This window comes from Manduca sexta, chromosome 15 (genome assembly GCF_014839805.1).
Source record: "Manduca sexta isolate Smith_Timp_Sample1 chromosome 15, JHU_Msex_v1.0, whole genome shotgun sequence".
NCBI classification, from domain to species: Eukaryota; Metazoa; Arthropoda; class Insecta; order Lepidoptera; family Sphingidae; genus Manduca; species Manduca sexta.
This window is the reverse complement of record NC_051129.1, coordinates 2019899-2041177: the sequence shown is the minus strand read 5'-3', so window position 1 is coordinate 2041177 and position 21279 is coordinate 2019899. Positions and strand designations below refer to the sequence as shown.

General features: G+C 35.5%; 1 protein-coding gene across 1 annotated transcript in view; it reads left to right on the top strand.

The window, feature by feature from the left end:
* Nucleotides 1-21279, top strand: part of LOC115450356 (GTP-binding protein REM 1) — a 139917-nt gene that overhangs the window by 49895 nt on the left and 68743 nt on the right. The window lies entirely within an intron of this gene.

The following is a 21279-nucleotide window of genomic DNA, read 5'->3' as shown; positions in this document are numbered from 1 at the left end:
AATTATATAAAAAATATCCCATGACAGCATATGTCTATCTTTTATGGTTGACTCACAATAACACCTGTAACTCCCGATAGCTTAGCAGTTCGAAGCTTTCTCATTATATTTGTCTACTCTTACGTTTATAACACTCTCAGTCATCCCTAATAAAAAAAAAAAAAGTTTTGACGTCCGAAATCCACGCGGGCGAAGCTGCGGACGGAAGCTTGTATAAAATATAATTATCATTAAAACGATTTCCAGACAGCATTTATGCATATTATTAGTACTATAAGTTTGCATAATGATTTCTTATGTTTACGCGAATGTTAGACATTGTAATTAAACTAATTTTAGGATTCTATCGCGGTTTTTTGTATTTTATTTTTCTCCCGACGTTTCGAAGACTTTGCAGCCTTCATGGTCACGGGGGGACTGAGGTGTTGTTCATCCGTAAAGTCAAAGTTACAATATCTACCTACATTTGAAGCTATTCCATGAAGGTTGCGAAGTATAATTTCAATTAGGGCATAGGTTTAAGGAATACAATCTAGTTTTAATGTAATTTAGTTCAGAAGTATTCATGATAATGATTGTGTTCTGTGTTATGCCTTTTGTTAAATAAAAAAAAAAAAAAGTAGAAGTCTTCGAAACGTCGGGAGAAAAATAAAATACAAAAAACCGCGATAGAATCCGAAAATTAGTTTAATTTCAATATTATAAGTTGTGTCTGGTTCCTATTCGAAAAAATCCATCCTTCGCTACTGACGCCCAGTAATATAGAACTCAGGTATTCTGAGTTCGCTCTTTATATAACCCACATTGAAGAGCAGTGAAGCGTTGACCAGCAAATCCGCTCTGAAAGAATCTTAAATGCCAAGGTATTCTTTGTTCGTTTTCATTACAGTAGTAAAGGTTAGGTTGCACTCAAGTGTTCCAAGGCTTCGAATCTCGGTTGGATGATCTTGAATTGCTATAGGCATGGAAACTTTAAATGCATACTGAGGTGTAGCTTCAAAGGAAAACGTGAGTGTAGTCAGTGTAGAGCAGGTGCTGGTGATAGGATATATTTTATAGACTGGTATACGGGGTGTTAAAACCCGCCATTGTGGTTCACGTAAATGTGTCGCTTTACGTGATCAGCCTGTGCATATCCGGTACCAACAGGCCGGCATAATTGCGCCAACTATCGAGGGGTAATCATCTCACGTCAGACGACATTCTATTGGCCTCATTTACTTACCATCAGGTGCAGGGTGTTCATTTTGCCGTGTACGAATACAAAAAGACTACGCAGGGAAATAGCATCTGAAGCTACCCATAGTTTATGACTTTACGGCTATCTTTACAGCCATCATTATTTCGCAATAAGAGAGGTAGAGAGAAATTAATTCATTTGAATCTTCTACTTCAGATCACTAGGATAAGATGGTAGTCAACAGATGCTTATGTTACTATTCCTATTGTACAAATCTTAGTTTTTCCAGAACTTATCATTAAAAAAGAAATACCCACCCCATGGTAAATCGAATAGATCTGATGAAACCAAAACTGAATCGTTCTCTGCTAAGAAGCAACGAGTGGTAATGGAAATGTTTCGTAGAGTGCTAGAACCTATTAATTTCAACTCTCAAGAACCACGAATTAACCTCCAACCGTCACATAAAATCGCGAAAATCTGAAATAAATGAGAGAGTAAAAGTATACTGTCTAGTAACAGCAAGAGCGAGTGTAAACATTGAAATTTCATAAAGCCGGCGAGGCTCGCGATTGGTTGGCAAACAGACAAACAGATTTACTGCTTATATCGATTCTTAGCGAGTAATATTATACGTTTTAAAGTGTATTCCATCAGCCACCAAATGTATGTAGTATCTACCCACATTTAAAATGAGTGTTTTATAGAACCTATTTCAAAAGCGAAGGGACCATCTACCCCTATTCGTACCGGGTTATCTTTTGTATATATAAAATGTAGTTATCATTAGAACGATTGACTGACCGCTTTTTTAACCGACTTCAAAAAAGGTGGAGATTTTCAATTCGACTGTATTTTTTTGTGTTTGTTACCTCAAACCTTTTTGCATATTAGTATCTTTATATTGCGTCGGATTCCCTTTTGGAAAAATTCACCCTTCGCCACTGATTAATCCTCTACATTTTATCTACAACTGAATTTAGCTTATAAACATAGTTACAATTATTGGTATATTTATACCACAGAAATACACTACTAATAAGAAATTACATATTTTACATAAGAGACTGTTTCACAAGTTTCAAGTAAACTATATTTAACAGATATTTTATAATAATGGCTATTTTTTGGCACCTATATTTGAACCAATTAATTTCCATAACAATACAATGTATCATTCCACATACATGATGAATTCCCCTCACAGTGTCATTTACAAACATAAAAACGGATTTATGATATTTACGTGCAAATGATCCCGTTTAATTACATCAGGGGACGCGGAAAGCACTGCCTCCGCTCAGTTAAATCCGGGACTAAGCTCTTAAAAACTTCCAACAAATTGGCTGAGTACCAAAAAGTTGAACTGGGGTTTGAACCTGACTGACAAATATGTTTATCGTAAATACGCTTTCTGTGTATTATTTAATACATTATTATTTAATACATGAAGACAACATTGAGGAACAATCCATACTATTATAAAGCTGAACAGTTTGTTTGAATGCATTATTCTTAGGAAATACTGGTACGAACTAAAAAAATCTTTGTTTAGGATAGCCTATTGATCGAAGTAGGCTATAGGCTATATAACATCACGCTATGACCAATAGGCGCGGAGCGACAATGAAAAAACAATGTTGTAAAAACGGGGATAATTATTCTTCTTGAGAGCTTCCTTTGCGTGCGGTGAATAAACGGTTAAAGTTACGCAACAAATATGTATGACAGAATTGTTTCCCTTAAAATTTTCTAAAAATATCTCATATTATATAGCAAAGTTCGTCGCATCTGTCCGTCTGTCGGTCTGAACGCGATAAACTCCAAAACTACCCAACGAATTTTGATGAAATTTGGTATGAAGATAGTTTGAGACATTTACAAGAATATAGACTATTGTCTATCCCAGGAAAATATATAGCAGGACTAATACTGGAAAACTTTTTCACGCGGGCAGATCCGCGAGTAAGAGCTAGTAATATAAGTATAAAGTTGATATTTTTTTGATTGTTGATTATTGTTTTGTTTGTTTGTCTTGACGCGCCTATCTCTGTAACTACAGCTCTGATTTACAAATGTATGTTAATTCATTACTAGATAACAGGTCTATCGTAAGCGCCGAAATACACGCTGCCAATACCATAAAGATATATCTTATTCTTATTTCATCTTGCTAATATTATAAATGCAAGTTGATGAAAATGTTTAGATGTTTCGAAATTTGTAAGAAGTAAACGGCGACAACTAAATGATTTTAGATGAAATTTGGCAAACGGATAGACCATGTCTTGGACTTACACATAGGGTACTTACTATCACGGTAATTATCCCGTGGAAAAAAAAACAAACGTATTATCAGAATTTTTAAATAGATGGCGCTGACGTAAATCGCTACTGTGATTTAGGAATAGCGGGAAGGCTTTTCTCACAGGTCAATTCCCGCTGAACATATAGTAGATAAGATACGAAAATAATAACCATATAATGAGACAGCGTATAAGATTATACTTAGCTTAAGTTCTTACGCAGAACCATCAGGGAATTGTATTAGCCGGGATTACCTATATATTTGATTAGCGATAATTAATATCGAACGTATCTTACTTTTACAAGTAACAATGGCGGATGGAATTAGTTTCTGATAAAAAGTATGTCTTTTATTTTGTTAAATACAGAAAAATTGTATAGCAATTTTAAAACCTACTGTAATTACGTTGTTAAAAGTACTACTAAAATTAATGTAAAAAAATTGTAAGTAGAAAAATTTTAATTAATGATTTTAATTTAGATATATAAGAACTGTTATTAGGTAAATCATAATTATAATAGGCACGTATCTTAAGTTCTGACTTTGATTAAAAATAAATTCTCAGAGGTTCCTTCGTGGAGGGGGCGTGTAGTGATAGGCTAGATTTTAAATTAGTAAATTTTTTGCTACTGTTGACTTTCTCGGTGGCGTGGTTGTACTGCACGCGCGGTATAGCAGAGCTCCGAGGTCCTGGGTTCTGATCCAAGGTCGGGGGAAAATAATATTTGGGTTTTTTTGCTAAGTATCAGCCCGGGGTCTGAAATTTGTGCCCGATATGATGATAGGCTCGCCCCTTATCACATCATGGAGCGGAACACGCTTGGCGAAAAAGTGTGTGCCCTAGTTGCGCCACTGCATATCCCTTCGGTGATAAATGCGTAATGTTTTTTTTTTGTTTATATTAGCTAAGAGGCTTATTAACTACAATATCATTTAGTTTAAAAAAAACCTAACCTAGCTAGGCATTTTAATCGCTTGAGAATGCTAAATTAACTCAAATTTGTAACGCTCAAGATTTGTACTCTCCCCTTATCTTGTTGCTTTGTGTGTGCATAGCCTTTGTAACATATTAGAAGACTTGGTTGAGTTATTTAGTCTAGTATACTTAATTGATTCCTTCGTAACCGAATTTCGGCCATGACGGCCAATCTCAACGGAGATCAGCCACGCAGGAGATATTATAGTTCACAATACACAGGTGTATTCTCTGTTCCTTTTACTCTCATGGTCCGGTGAGACGGCAATCCGACATGACCGGAGAGAGATCAGGCGTTAAACCAACTGCTTTTCATGCTGTCTGAGGCACGGGATTACCACCGCACTAAATTCCTCACTCCAAGCTGCAACTGAGTAATTTAAGATGGAAAAACCCAGTCACAATTATTTTGACTCGACCCGGGATTCAAACCCAGGACCTCGGTGCAATAGTCGTACTCGTATCATGTATAATTATAACAACGCCACTAAGGCATTCAAGTCTCCTTACTGTGGTCACTAAACTATTACAATCTGAACAAAAAGACCTTTTTAGCAGATTACTCTTCTTGAGATACTGTGGCCAACATACACTTAAACTAGTACATTCCATTATCCGAATGGTAAAAACAATTCGAATAGTTACGAGTGCAATTCGAGTATGAGGATATCCAATGTAACAATAGAGATTCTCTCTATTCCAAAATTAAACAATTGTAAAGTCAACCGAATAGCATTAAAAAGAAATTGAATTTGGAATTTCCGTTAAATTTACTATTTTTATAAAGTTTAGGTTTATAAGGCTCTGTTTTTCAAATTTCAAAAAATAAAACCGAAAGAGTATGGAAAGGCGCAACTGGTTAACGCACTTTCCGCCGTGCGTATTCCGTCCCATGATGTGATGGGAGCGAGCCTATCGCCATATCAGGCACAAAATAAAAAAAAAAAATGTTAATTATATGAAATGCAACAAACATCTTACTTGTTTCTGTGCTAAAACTGACGTCTTCCTATGCTATAGACGAAGTCGAGTGACAACTCGAAGTTAAATAAACAGCTAGAATTATTGCTTTAATGATAATGTTTTTGTTACAGGTAATTAAAACATGTTTTATGAAGATAATAACGTAGCTCCGAGCAACTTACGAGGTAAGATGTTATAATTTTTAATCTTAAATTTTATATTCAATTCAAGATTATTAAAACAATAATAAAGAATTAAAATGTATTAATAATTCGTGAATATAAACATATGTTAATAACTTCATGCAAGAGTTTACAGTTAATTTTCATATGCATATATAATTAAGTGTTGGCAGAATATCCCTATATTATATACTGTCCCACTGTTCGGCACGGGCCTCCTCTACTACTGAGAGGGATTAGGTCTTAGTCCACCACGCTGGCCTAGTGCGGATTGGTAGACTTCACACATAGTCAAAATTCCTAAAGAGAACTTCTCAGGTATGCAGGTTTCCTCACGGTGTTTTCCTTCACCGTTAAAGCAAGCGATAATTCACAAAGAATACACACCCTTTTTATTTTAGAAAAGTCAGAGGTGTGTGCCTTTGGGGTTTCAACCTGCGGACATTCACTCGGCAGTCCGTTTCACAACCAACTAGGCTATCGCTGCTTTTTTAAAAAAAAGAAAGATAAGCAAAATATATATAAAATGCGTTTGTCACTTTGGCCTTACATCTAAAATTTTACGTGTGCCGATATTCCTCCATATTGTACAGCTTAGTAGTAAAACTCCAGCTGTATCTTGAGAATAAATGGTGCAGCAGTGTTTGCCTTCACACTCTATTACCCGCCGCGTGCAAAATCCAAACCAATGGGCCAGAAACGCCCATCTGTAGCACCGTTAGCTATTTCGTTATATTTAGATATTTTTATAAGTGAATTGGATGACAAGTTGCTGTGTATTTGCGCTTTGTTGGCGGTAGAATATTTCTTACATCCACCCGGATTGCGACCAATGATGACCACGATCCTCAGTCATGAGGGACCGACTACAGATAGAGGTGATAGCAACCACTGTAAACAAGGTATTGAAACCCACTGTAGTGGCTTACGTGTGTTGCGTTCGGAATCAGCCTGTGTATATCTGGTTCCAACAGGCCTGCATATTGTGTCGACTGCTGAGGGTTAATCGTCTCTCAGGTCCCGGGACGCCATAAGCCGATCCACTTATAAAACAACATTTACCATTCTACGTGTCCTACCCAGTGAATACAACTTACTAAATCTTATATAAATATATTGTTCATTTGTCATGACATGATTATTCAAAGATTTGTTTTCTTTTTACTTGGCCTGTTTAATTTTTTCCATTTAACTGGGTCTAAAGTTCAATTACAGGGGTATTCTAATAACCTTCTTTAGATTCCAAGCTCTTTATTATTAAATAAAGTAACCAAACTCCTTTACGGCAAATATTGCATAAAATATTTAAATATAGAAATGATTTTTTAAATATGGAATGTCAATAATGTTTTAATATTACAAGTAATTCAAACATCGAATTCAAATCCATACGGCGACTGCAACGCTTTTGTAACGCACCGTCTCGTATAAACAACATTTGTTTCACATCAAAGGTGATGCGAAAGCGTTTTCCAATTTTAAACCGTCCGACGCGAACCGGCGACTGGCCGAAAATAGTCGAACGCGTCCGAATCACGACGAAAATAGCCGAACGCACGCCGCCGCACCGCCGACGTAATTCTTGACCCTATTTCAGAAATGTCTAAGTGCTAAACTTAGATTTTACGACGACCACTCGTAATGTAGTAAGTGGGAATTTCGAATAGTTATGAGAGGTTATTTTATGCGTAGTGTTAGACAAATTGAATTAGGTAATTGACATACATACACTCCTCAGTATAACTGCGTTCCTAGTAAGACTGAGTGTATCCGATTTATTTCTGTCCAACATTAGTTGACTATTTTGAATCGGTCACGAAAGTCGACGAGTAAAGTCTGTTATAATAAATAGCAAAACTGCGCTCGACTAAAACTGGGCATCGTCTCGCAGGAAAACAGCATGTACTAGCAAATTTACTCTGCCTCTCGATACTCGGAACATAAATGGTAGCAAAGCTTGCTAGTCCCGGTTATATCAACATATTCCGAAACATCTAAATATTGGTATTAAAAATATTCATAGCTTGCTGCAGATGGTAGTTTAACTTCAAAACCAATAATAATCAGACTGCCTTGTACAAAGACACACACACCAATAAAACAATTTTTTTAACAACTTTAAGATCTTGACTAATAAATTTTATTCATTAATAAACTATTTTTATATCTTAACATTAAAATATATTTTGAAATATAATTGATTAAATTATTCAATAAAATATACATTGCTCAGGCACTAATCATTTAATGTTAATTGTCGATAACATCTAAGATAAAGGTAACAAATTTCTACTTCGACGGTCCCTACGTAAAATATCGAATCTGATACAATGGACGCCGTGGATAATACGTAAAAATTCTCTTAGATTTTTCTATCAAAATATATTATCGGCGCCAATACCAATGGTTGCGAAAATAAAGCTTTTAGGGATCCCCAGGTCTATAGAGAAGCCTTATAAACGGTACCTTGATTCCGTCTAGCTTTCTTACTCATCCGTTAAAATTTTAATAAAGGCAAAATAAACATTAAAAATAATATTATTTTTTAATATTTTTTTTATGTAATATATAAGTTAAGGAAATAAATTATACATAACTAAAACCGTATTAGAAAGTGTGTCTCAACGCGGGGTCCATTTGGTTAGGTACCACAACAATAGGGTACCGGACTCATTTTTGTTCTTTACTTTATCAAATATTTACGTTATATAAATTATAACACAAAAGGAATTATTAAAATCCGGTAAAAAATCAACAAGTTATAAGTCTTTGAATTTCGGTGGAAGGGGTAGTTAACAAGAAACAGAAAAGAGACAAAATATCCACATGTGACGTCATCGGGAATTACGACGCGTGCGAAAGAAAGAGATGTAGCGATATCCCCACATCGTGCTCACTTCTGCACGTTACAATATTTTAAATATGAATTACTCGCTCATTTTTAACCAATTTTTATGCTGTTTTCGCAGACGTGCTTCTTTTTCGTATTAAAAGCCATTACATGTAGAATAATGTACAAAATCAAGCATAGGCCGGTCCCCTATTTCTGCTACCAAGCAACAATTTACATTTACTGTTGTGTTCAGGTTAAAGGACGTCGTAACCAGCGTAATTACCGAGCGTTAAAACAAGCAAGATCTTGTCTCAGAGCGACCAGGTGGAATGCATTGTATACGAAATTAAAAGTATAGGTGGTGTTGTTATAGTACAGGATCCCTGGTACACTTTTCATCGTTTATTACTATCAAGCTGATTTTTCGTGAGTAGCTTCCTTTTGACTAGTCGCGCAAGTTTTTCCTTACAGTAATGTTGGTAAATGGTAGCTTAATAGGGTAGCACGGATAAAATATGTTGATTTGACGAATTTTAAAAATGTATTACTAACCGAATTTTTCCTTGTTAATTATTGAGATAATTAGCTAAATAACGTGATGATCCTGTACTATTACTGTTTGTGGCCAATCGTGTAACTTCCAGGCGAGTAGTTTGCTCGTCTTGTCATTTACTTTTAAAAAGGGAGTATTTATAATTCTGAACCTTATACAGGAGTATACAGAACCCAACTTTCCATGCAACTCGTCTCCAATTTTTATAATTTTAAATCGATTGGCACCCATTCAAACGTATCGGCGCATTTAAGAAGCCCGCGCAGGGGCCGTCAATCAAAATGTTCGTCTTCAAATAACCAAGTAAACAGATGTTACTCAGTAAAAATAAAAATGGCGTCGGTGTAATCAGTTGTTTAAAAAATCTTATACGACAGAAGGTAAGTGATTTTTGAAGCTTTAATGTAGGCAGCATAAATAGTTTTTTGTCGGTTCATGTAATAATATGCATGAATGGGGCCTGCAAATCTAAATAACACATTTAAAATAAATTATGAAAGGGAAGCCGGCAGTAATCAGGTTGTATGAAGCTTTCACCACTCGATCGTCTGTCAATATCTTACATTGCACATATTGCTGATTTTTTGAAACCATAAAAAATACCAACATAATAAAAAAAGAGTGCTTACTCCCAAATAGGCAACGGCTTGCTGTGCCTGTGGCATTGCAAAGTCCATGGGTAACAGATGTTGCTTCCCATCAGGCGGACTGCTTGCTCGTTTGTCTATTTTAAACAAAAAAAAAATAATAATAATTCTTTAAAGCTAAATAATTATATAGATTTTAACAACCCTATTTCACTATATTTTCACCTACCATTAAACATTTAAACAAAACCTGTTTTTAACACGCCGGACACCCACACTTCTATGAGCAAACATAAATCAGATAAAAACGTCATTTCAAAATACACCCAACATATCAGGCAAAGAACGGGCCATTCCCAGCGTTTATCGCAGAACCGTGTCCACGCCAAAACATAACCCGACTAATAAACTTTAACAGCACCCATCACTCGGCCCGGTTTATGGACGTGTCAAATGTACAGTAAAGGTTTACTCGCCTGGATAGTGACTGGCGCGAGTTTTTAGTATCGTGATAATTAAAATACGTAGTCATAAATACGTCCCAGGATGGTCTGTGTTTGCAACAAGGACTCATTACATCTCGATTATAAGGCAGTTAGTAAAATTGTACTCATAATTTCATAATAATATTACCTTTTTTTATAATTCATGTAAAATCGTGTGCATTGTGCAACTGCCTACACTTTATATATGATAATGTATCAGTAACGAAGGGCCCATATAACCCAATTCCTTCAGTTTCACTTTATTTATAATTTATGTGAAATTATAATTTATGTAAAATATAGCGGCGATAGCCTAGTTGGGTGTGGAACGGTCTGCCAAAGACGAATGTCCGCAGGTTCAAATCCCAAGGGCACACACCTCTGACTTTTCTAAAAAACCATGTGTGTATTCTTTGTGAATTTATCGTTCGCTTTAACGGTGAAGGAAAACATCGTGAGGAAACCTGCACATCCGAGAAGTTCTCTATAGGAATTTCGAAGGTGAGTGAAGTCTACCAATCCGCACTAGGCCAGCGTGGTGGACTAAGGCCTAATCCCTCTCAGTAGTAGAGGAGGCCCGTGCTCAGCAGTGGGCAAGTATATAATACAGGGCTGATATTATTATATTATTATTATTATTATTATGTGAAATTATAATACTCAATACAGACAGATTATTAGCGTAGCTGTCTATGAAGCAACGTTCTTCTACGTGGTTACAAGCCTTCTACGACGCTACACGGTGACTGCCATGATATTCGTAAAATTAGTTTTTTGCCAAAAACTTATCGTTTATTCTTATTTCTTACCTCATATCAATGCGAAGCGTCCTTACAATCCGATTCCTACCGGCTTCCCTTTTAGGTTTACTTATATTTGACTTAGTCATTGTTTTTTTTTTTAAATTGGCCGGAATATGTTACCTAAAGCATTTCTTTTGCCTTGGGTTACCTTATGAAAAATTTCACCATTCGCCTCTACCTCATATATGTCCATTAATTGAAAATATCTTCCCCATAATTTATGTAGGGTTTAAAAAGTCATTTTAAGAAGCCTTAACATAGAAAATCATAGCGTGTATACAGATGGAAAATATTTTAACGACACGAGATGTCGCTCTGTTATACTAAATTGGAAAAGTTCTTATGACATACGTAATTTCCGTAGTCATGCCTTGCAGCCCGTTGGTTGTATGTTTGAATGTCGCATGGGGAATGACAGTTTATCAACAACAGGGAATCAGCTTATTTTAAAGTTGATAAAAGATTCCCTTTCAGTAGCGAAAGCTATGTAATCCGATTCCTGTCGACTTCTCTTTATGGAGAATTTAATTATCGACAAATGTTAATTAACCTAAAATGAAAGCCGGTAAGAATCGGCCACTTTCGGAAAATTTCACCTTTCGCCCTTGTAGTCCCTTTGCCACCTATCTGGTCCACTAAAGCCCAGAGTTCATCCCCTAACAACGCGAGGTCCTTTTAAGATTAGATGCTCTTTACTCTTGTCATGAGTCCATGTAAATTCGGAGTGGCAGCACGCCCAAAATTCGAGCCATAATCTATATATTTCCATAATATTACATTTCTAACATTATAGAAAAGATTATAAACAGAGAAAAATAGATACACTTATGGTTTTGGCGTGTATTTGGCAGGTACTTCTCTCTCAATACAGAATTCTGCGCCGGCTTTCTCTATATACCTTAAGATTTGTATGGCATTGTTTACTATCTTTATTGAACCGAATGCGGCTAGTTCTGGCTGCGATGACGTTGATTTTGGCTGTTTGCGTAGGCCTCTGTTTATTGAGTTTGACAAAAGAAGTTAGGTTGGTGGCGTACCACGTCTACACATTTCGGGAATTTCATCCGAAGATTGTTGTTTAATGGTTGATTTTAAGCGCTATTTAGCAATTGTTAATCTCATACTAGTGGAGTATTTTTCCTCAATCAAATTATAACGTCTGCGCATAGCGTTATTGAAAATATTTAACGTAAAATAACATTAACCTGGCAGTAAAAAGCAATATAAATAAATCATATTTCAAAAAAAGTTATAAATCCAATTTATAAATATTGAAGCTTTATCGAGGTAATAAATCAATGTTACATTTCGTTTCCGTTATAAACACAATAAAGGACTTCATGAAAAATTATGATATAAAAATATCGTTTTTCCTCCTTACTCGAATAAATCGATACGGTAAAATATATCAAACATATCTTTTATCAAAATATTCTCGCATGCTAGCCTTTGATCACGATCGCCCTATTTAAATAAGTTCTTGGAATAAAAAGATTAGATATTAAGTCTCGCAATACCTAGTACAATGGCTTCATTCTAAATGAAACAAGCACATAATGCTCGGCAATAAATAGACTAAACATCGGTACTTAGTTAGACCGTCACGTACGTCACCTCAAACGCATAACTATAATCCTCAGATGCGCATATTAGTAAACCAAATTGATATTACCTCCAGGATTACTTCAATTAAGATCGGCCAGCAATTAAGGTCCTCGCTCCGAGCTTAACATAGTTGGAATCCAATCAATGTAACAATGCTGCGGAGTGGCTGTTCGTAATTGTCAATCTAGGTCTTACTCGTAAATGTTGGAGATCTAAGGAATCATTTGTTTTAATATTTGTCCCCAAAATGGTTTTATAAAACTTTTAAAAATACTGGTATACATAGCTGAAGAGGTTTTTCTTTGAATACACTTATCTCAGGAACTACTAAACAGATTTTTTTTCTCTAATGGGAAGTTGCATTACTCCGGAGTTAAGCTACTTTTTATATCGGGAAAATATATCCTGGAATCAATTTATTACCCGAGCGTAGTTGCGGGCAAAAGCTAGTATTGTCTGAAAGTTCGAGAATTTTTTTGTATGTATAGATATTTAGTCAGAATTTGCAAGGAATTTGGAACATAGATAAAACAAGTCATTGTTTGACATAATGTTAAGCTAAATTTGTTCCTAAAATGTGCGAATCAGGACTTTTATTTAAGAAAACTGAGGTGCGAGTGGTAACTAATAGTTGGTACCAGATTACCGATTACCAGATGGCAGACGCTAACATTTTAAACAAAAGCTAATCCGAGAAAAAAACATTGCCTTACCTAACATATCACGGCCAATTTAACAGAAAACAAAAACTATGACAAACGTAAATAAACCTAAAAGGGAAGCCGGTAGGAATCGGATTGTATGGACGCTTCGCCACTTAAGCTCGTACCTTCAAAACGATGGCAATGATAAATAAGCCGAAGCCTGAGAAATGTGGGTTTGCGATTTAATTTCCGCAATAAGTTATGCAACGACAAATTAATATTCAAATACTATTTTGTATAATTCGTCAATATTTATATCGTCTTTACGGAAAATTATGTCAGTCCAGAAATATAATTGTATTTATTTAGATAATCAGCCAAATTGAAAAGGCAATCAACTTGACTGGTGGTAAGCGATATGACCCAAAAACAGTAGAGAAACTACTCAAACTTTTAACTGTGAAACATTAATACAAAGTTGTAGGGGTTAAAACCTAAGGGCACATACCTCTGACTTTTCTAAAATGAGTGTATACTTTGTGAATTATTGCTTGCTTTAACGGTGAAGGAAAACATCGTGAGGAAACCTACATACCATTCTCTATAGGAATTTTGAGGGCGTGTGAAGTCTATCAATCCGCACTAAGCCAGCGTGGTGAACTAAGGCCTAATCCCTCTTAGTAATAAAGGAGGCCCGTGCCCGACAGTGGGACAGGGCTGATATTATATTATTATTATACAAAGTTTATCGACCTTCCCTGTCGGAGTAGGTTAATAAAATCTTAAAAACCATCATAGTTCATACTCGATTCAAAAACTAAGTCATGTTGCGTGCTCCGACCAATGTTTCTTCCCTTTAATGGAGACAATAATAAGTGTTCTTGGACATATTCTTAGTCATACTCTCATAAGAAGTTTAGGTTAAATTTAAAATATTAGTTTAAGGCTAGATTGTTGTTAAAATGATGCTTTACATACAGTCGGTACATCATAGAACAAAAAAAAATTGTGTGCTCAGTATGCCTCCATCACTATATTAGGTTGATACATTATTCTGTCAGTGTAGTTGACGCGTTCGCGCTTCCCATTCTATTCCATGACGTTATTCATTCCATTCATCACTCTCCCTTTGTTAATACGTGGCTCCAATCATTTGCTATATTAAAGGGAACCTATATATTTTGATCACATTGGAATTTTATTTAATTATTCTTTAAACTTGATTGTGATGACCATTTACAATATCAGAGTTATGGATGCATTGTTAAAGAAAATTTCTTACGTAATTGTATCATTGTCAATGTTCTATGTACCACACCATACTAAGGCTTATTCTGTATGAAAGATGTAATTTTTTTTACCTTAATTTGTGGAGAAGTATTGCTTCGTTCCTTAAATATTACTAAAAGGAAGCTACGTTATTCCCGAGAACTGTAGGCGACTTTCATCTCAGAAACAGTGTTATATGCGAGTGAAGCCACAACCAAAAATAGTTTCCGGTATAAGAAATTTCAATATGACGACTGAAATGCGTATTTGACCTCTATGTACTTCAGTGGCGAAGCGTCCATACAACTTGATTCCTACCGGCTTCCCTTTTAGGTTTATTAACGTTTGTCTTAGTTTTTGATTTCTGTTAAATTGACCGCGATACGATAGCTAGGGTCCTTTGTTTCTGCATCGGCTTACCTTTTGAAAAAAAACACTCTTCGCCACTGATACTTATCGTGCTCAAAAGCAACTAGGAAGATAATCTCGAAAGCTCAAACTCAAATCGGGGAAGGCTTAACATTTCAGATCTTAATTTGGCTTAAATAACTTATTTATGAATTTCAACGCGTCTTTCCTAAGTAAACAACTTTACGTTGATCCTCGAGTTTTTAATCTTAATTGAAATGGGGTCAGACGCAAACTTTGGAGCATTCAATAAAAAGGCGAAAACAGAATATTAAACTTTACTTTTGTGAAAGATAATACCTGTTAGTCGATATTTTATAAATTTTATCAATAATATTAATATCAGCTCTGTATTATATACCGTCCCACTGCTGGGCACGGGCCTCCTCCACTATCGGGAGGGATTAGGCCTTAGTCTACCAAGCTGGCCTAGTGCGAATTGGTGGACTTCAAATACCTTCAAAATTCCTATTGAGAATTTCTCAGGTATTCAGGTTTCCTCAAGATGTTTTCCTTCACCGTTAAAGCAAGTGATAATTCACAAAGAATACACACTTAGTTTTTAATGACCTAGGATTTGAACCTGCGAATATTCGTCTCGGCTGTCCCAACTAGGCTCTCGCCGCTTCATAATATTATTTGTTATTAATAATGCTATACTGGCCATAATATAATTTGCATCAACAACTAATAACGTGATGCCCATTAGTGGGACAATATTTTACAAGGCCAATATTCATTATATATTAATTTTACTGCACCACCATTCAATGTTACTGTGGTTATATAAAAAGTCAAACATTAGATTTATTTTGCAGAAGTTTTTTCTTAAACTTATCACGTCGCATGGATGCCACTTGAAATTCACGCTGAATGATATCTTTCCAGCACATTATATTGGCAAAGTAAGTTCTACGAGCCGATGGTACTGCGGGCTTACTCGGAATAAATAATAAATGTGCGACAATTTCTCAACCCCTAAATATTATAAAACTAAGTCCTTCTCAGCGTTTGTTTAGCTATCGGAACGCGATTCACTCAAACTACCGAATATATTCGAGTAAATTTGGTACAGACATAGTTTGAATCCCTGAGAAGGACATAGGCTACTTTAACGCGGACAACACAACCGTTATAGAGACTTCCCCGCCCTCACACCCACCACTACAACTCCTGTAAGCCAGGATCAGCAGTAGCACGCATTATGACACCGAACAGTGAAGCTCGGCGAGTCTCAGGGAAAACTAATTTGTCATTATCCCGCAACGAAATTAATCAAATAGAAAGATAGGGAAGAGTTGGAAATATTGACATAACTTAGTGTAATATTAATAAGTATAATTAAGTAGGGATTGTGGTTTAGAATTGGTATTGATAATTTTGTTTGATTACTGATTTCATAGCAACCTTTTTATGTTGGCTCGTAAATAATTGTCAAATATCTATAATAAATGATCAAAGGAAAGTATAAAAATCTACGAATCATATAATTACAAAATAGGCATTATAACACCACACAAAATTCGTAGTAGACCTCCAGTAGCGTCACACAATAAATTACGAATGGAGGGATACAATGCAATTTCCTTCTAGACACACAAGTAACAAATACAGTGCAGTCAAATCTCTTTGCCAGATCCGAGGATCGGAACCGAGGTCTCAGCGCAGTACGCGGCCTACGCCACCGAAGCAATATAACCCACGAATCATAAAAAGCAACAATGCGCGTACTGCCAGTGTGCGTATAATTCGTAGTAGCCTTCAAGTAGGTCCCCACAGCAAATTCACGACTGGCGGGACACTGCAATGCAATTTAAACTTCCCGCTTGTGTCAGAGGCGGAAACTTTTCCCACGGCTGCTTGTTTTATAAATATTTATAGGTTTTATACGTATTTATAAAACTACCATTTCCATCGGATTTAAAATAATTAGTTAATTTTGAAGATGTTCAAGTAAAAGGTTTGCTTCGGCGTAGTTGTACGGCATGCGCGGTACGGCAGCGCTCTGAGGTCCTGGATGCGAATCCCCGGTCGGGCAAAGTGATATTTGGGGTTTTTCTACTCGGTATCAGCCTGGAGTCTAGAATTTGTGCCCGATACGGCGATAGGCTCGCTCCCTATCATAGAACAGAACACATTTGGCGAAAAGTGGGTGCTCTGGTTGCGTCTCTGCATACCCCTTCAGGGATAAATGCGTGATGTGTTTGTGTGAAAGTAAAAGAGAGACAGGCATAGATTGTGAGTACATTTTATACTAGCTTTTGCGACAGTAACTCATTACATTTTGTCTTGTACTTGATCGTCAAACATATATAGTATAGTATAGTATAGTATATTTGGCCGCAAAATTAATTATAATTAATTTTATATTTAGTTATAACATGTTTTTGTTAGTACCGACATCAGTTTTTTTAATTAATTATTATAATATGTGTTTTTTCCAGTATGTGTGTTGTAATATTATGAAATGATATTTATTGTATTTACAAATTCATTTATATAAAAGATTTGATATCTTTCCGAATTATTAAGGAATTGTATTAATTGTTTTCTTTTACAAGTTTTGCTGTAAATACCACCCCTTCCCCAATTCAAAGTAAGGCGGTATTCTGTGTTTGAACGTGAGCTGATCTTTTAATAGAAACCTTCTTTAATTGTTTTTTTAACCGTGGTGACGTCATGGAACTACCTAACAATAACTCTGGCGATCTAACGCCGACATAGACAATTGTAAAATAAACTGAAATAAATTCCTTTCCTTCTTACCTCATTAAAGATGACATTACAACTCAAGACTTCTGCAAAATGAATTCAGCAAAAAGAGCCAGCGATACTGGAACTCTCGCAAGGTACGTGACTCCGCTATATTGAATTCCGAGCGGTCGAACACTGCAGGGCGCAACTTCAATCCGTTTGCCGGCTTTTAATATTCATAAATTAATATTTTTGCAATTATATCCGGGTTATTTAAAGAATATAATCTTATTTGTGCTTTAGTGGCGTAGTTGTGTTACAGAACGATTGCAGTGCTAAGGTCTGGGGTTCGATCCCAGGTCGGGCAGTGATATTGAGTTTTTCGGTTTGAGTAACTTAGTATAGTGTTTTTGGCAATACTATAAGTATGTGGTTTCATTTAACGCAATATCAAAATTACTATATAAATACGTTGCTAAATTAGATGTTGGAAACTTTATTGGTATTAAGTATTAAGTAATTTGTATTAATTTATTTGTGTTTATTATACTGTTTCCTGTACTATAATAAAATAAAATTAAAATAAATTTTGTTTGCAATAGCCTTATTACAATTAAAAGAGAGACCCCTATAATAAAATAAAATAAATATGAAAAAAATGTTTGCAATAGCCTTGACACAATTTAAGAGAGACCCCTCCCGTCTTTCGCTACAGAACCTCCTGTAAGCTAGGAACCACAGTACTTAAAGACACCGGTGAAGCAATGAGTCTAAAAGTTGTCTTCAACCCGCGGTATTAACTAAATAGAGAGATGCAAAGATGGTACGTCTAATGAAGAAAAATAGTACATAATGCAGCAGCCATTTAACTTTGAAGGTAACGGGACGCTTAACAAAATTCTTTTGTTTCATAGAGCCCAACAAATCTATACTATAAAGCTGAAGATTTCGTTTGTTTGTTTGAATACGCTAATCTCAGGAACTACCGGTTCGAACTAAAAAAATATTTTGTCTCTCTGGTCTTGGATAGACCACGTATCGGGGAAGGCTATAGGCTATATATTATCATCACGCTATGACCAATGGGAGCGGAGCAGTAATAAAAACTGTTGCAAAAACGGGGAAAAATTTATTACTTTTAAGAGCATCCGTTGCATGCGCTCAAATAACAAAACCTTTTATTAAAAATAGTTTCTTATTGATACATCTCTATTCTGTATAGTAACTTATAATATATCTTAGATACATACATCAACCTCTATCCCATTAGGGTAGGCAGAGGCTAAGCGTTACCACTTTGCTACTCGTATGTAATATAAATATTTTTATTTCGCGATATTTCTAAGGGAAGCTTTTTATTCTTTAGAATATTAGAAATAATATACTTAGTAAGAAAAAAACACTATCCAGTCTATATACGTGATTGGATGTTATCAAACCATCCTAGGGTCCCGGGGGAGCGAAAAGGTTAAGGGGTTAAAATGATTTAACCCCATATGTCCTCGTTTTGTTTCGGCTCGGGGCTTTGTCGCGAAATCTTAGCGGATTTATTTGGGGGTTGATTTTGTTTGTATAAAATGTTTTTTAGGATGCTTCTGGACTGTCTATAGCTTTCTGCATATGTTAATATATGTACTTGAGTATACATGTAGATAATTCAAACAATGTTAAAAACAATAGTCGGAAACAAAATGTTTCTTCACCCAAACAAAGTTATAACATTATATTTAAGTTGATAAAAATATGAAGTCACGGATTTTTTGGGCTAGTAGTAGTACTAATCTGAACTCAAGTACAATTATTAAAAACATCTATATTTGTCCGATAAAATAAGATAAAGGTCATGATGTGTTTTTTTTATTTTCCCGTCATGGGAATCGAATCTCAGTCTCATAATCCATAGGGCTATATCCCGAGTAAGATGCTTTAGATCAAAAAGGCAATTATAAAAAAAAAATATGTCAATGTTTATTTCATTAGTGTAATTTTAAATTCTACTGAATTTCTCCATTTGTTCCTAACCGAATAGTCTATGACCTAATGTAAACCACATTCCTTATTCAAATTCCAATGCATGTGCACGTTCCATTTTTAAACTTATAAACATTACCTCAGCTAATGATAAAATAAATAATAACCTAAAGTAAGATAAAGCGATGTAATGAAATGCAGTACGGATTTAAACATGCTATTTCTGCGCACACGTGCGTACATTGTGCGGCTTAATTTATAAGACGCGGCCATTTTATAGTGGCCAGTGTCATGTTTTTTTTAATTTTTTTATTGACAAAGCTACGTAACGGCCAATGTTTTATTGATAGATTGTCAGTCATGGGTATATCATCCCTGGTTTGAGATGAATAAAAACTATCGTATACAATATGGTAAAAAATTAATATAAATCATATTTTAGATTCATTAGAGTCAAGCTGTAGTCATTGTGTATAGCATGAATGTGTATACTCCATCAGGTTAGTACCAGTGTTTTACAGAAAACAAAATGAAGTAACTTTTACTATCGTTATACAAACGTTCTGAGTCACTAAATTTTTTTTTTTTTTTGCGGATTTTAAAGCAGTTTTTATATGATAATTTTCTCCCGATGTTTCGAAGACTTTGCAGCCTTGAGGTCACGGGGCAGACTTAAGTGTTATATATCCACACACTACTAAGTCACATAAGGGTCCAAAATATAATGATGTATTTGTTTGCAGCCAGCGGGAAATCACAGCATTGAAATACAAGTGTATCGACGCCAATTGTTAAAATCAATACCTACTTATAACATCGCTTTAGTACTTTAACAGTGATGGTGTTATATATATGTATAAATCCTACTAATATTATAAATGCGAAAGTTTATGAGGATGGATGTATGGATGTATGTATGTTTGTTGCTCTTTCACGAAAAAACTACTGAATGGATTTGGATGAAACTTTACAATCATATTAGTTATACATCAGAATAACATAGGTTACAAGCTATAATGATTTTGTGTAATTTGGTCATAATATAACGATACATATCAAGTAAGTCGCAAAAAAAATTAACTCTGAAAACTCCTTTACGAGGGTGAAGTCGCGAGCAAAAGCTAGTAATAAATAAATAAAAAATTACCATCTTCCCAAATACCAATAATCCTCTTATCTTATTGTCTGCTATCTCGCTGTTAGCTCTTAACTCGCTGCACCATAACACGTACCATTTTTTTCACAAGGTCGAATATAATGCGATCTGGCGTTTGATCGTTCTTATTGATGGAGGATGCGCATGAGTGCCTCTCAATGGATTAAAAGATGACGCCATCTTTAAATGTAGGCCCATTACGTTATTCATCTTTGTGTTGAGTAAAAATATAGACTTTTCGACCTAACCATACATTAATTATACGTAATATATCCACTGCACCTGCTTTCAGCTTGGCATAAAGATCATTTCCAAATAAAAAAATAAAAGAAATTTGCGATCAATTTTTGTATACCATAAAGCCGAAACACCCAAATTAGATTGTGGTGTAAAAGATCACATAAAAATAGAAAAATATCAACAATGAAAACGCACGCAAAAATGGTTGATCAAGCACACCGCTCGCGCCGCCGCAAGAAGCGAGCGGGACGTGTGCGGGGCGGCGGGGTGGGGATAGGTGTGCTTGTAACGGTCGGCTGTAGTACTAGGTATCAGGGAGCGACCGACAGCTCGACGGAATTTTATTATGGTTTTGGGATAAAATATAACATATGTAAAAAATTGTGCAATGGCTTGTGCTACTGATTCTCGACAAAAATAAT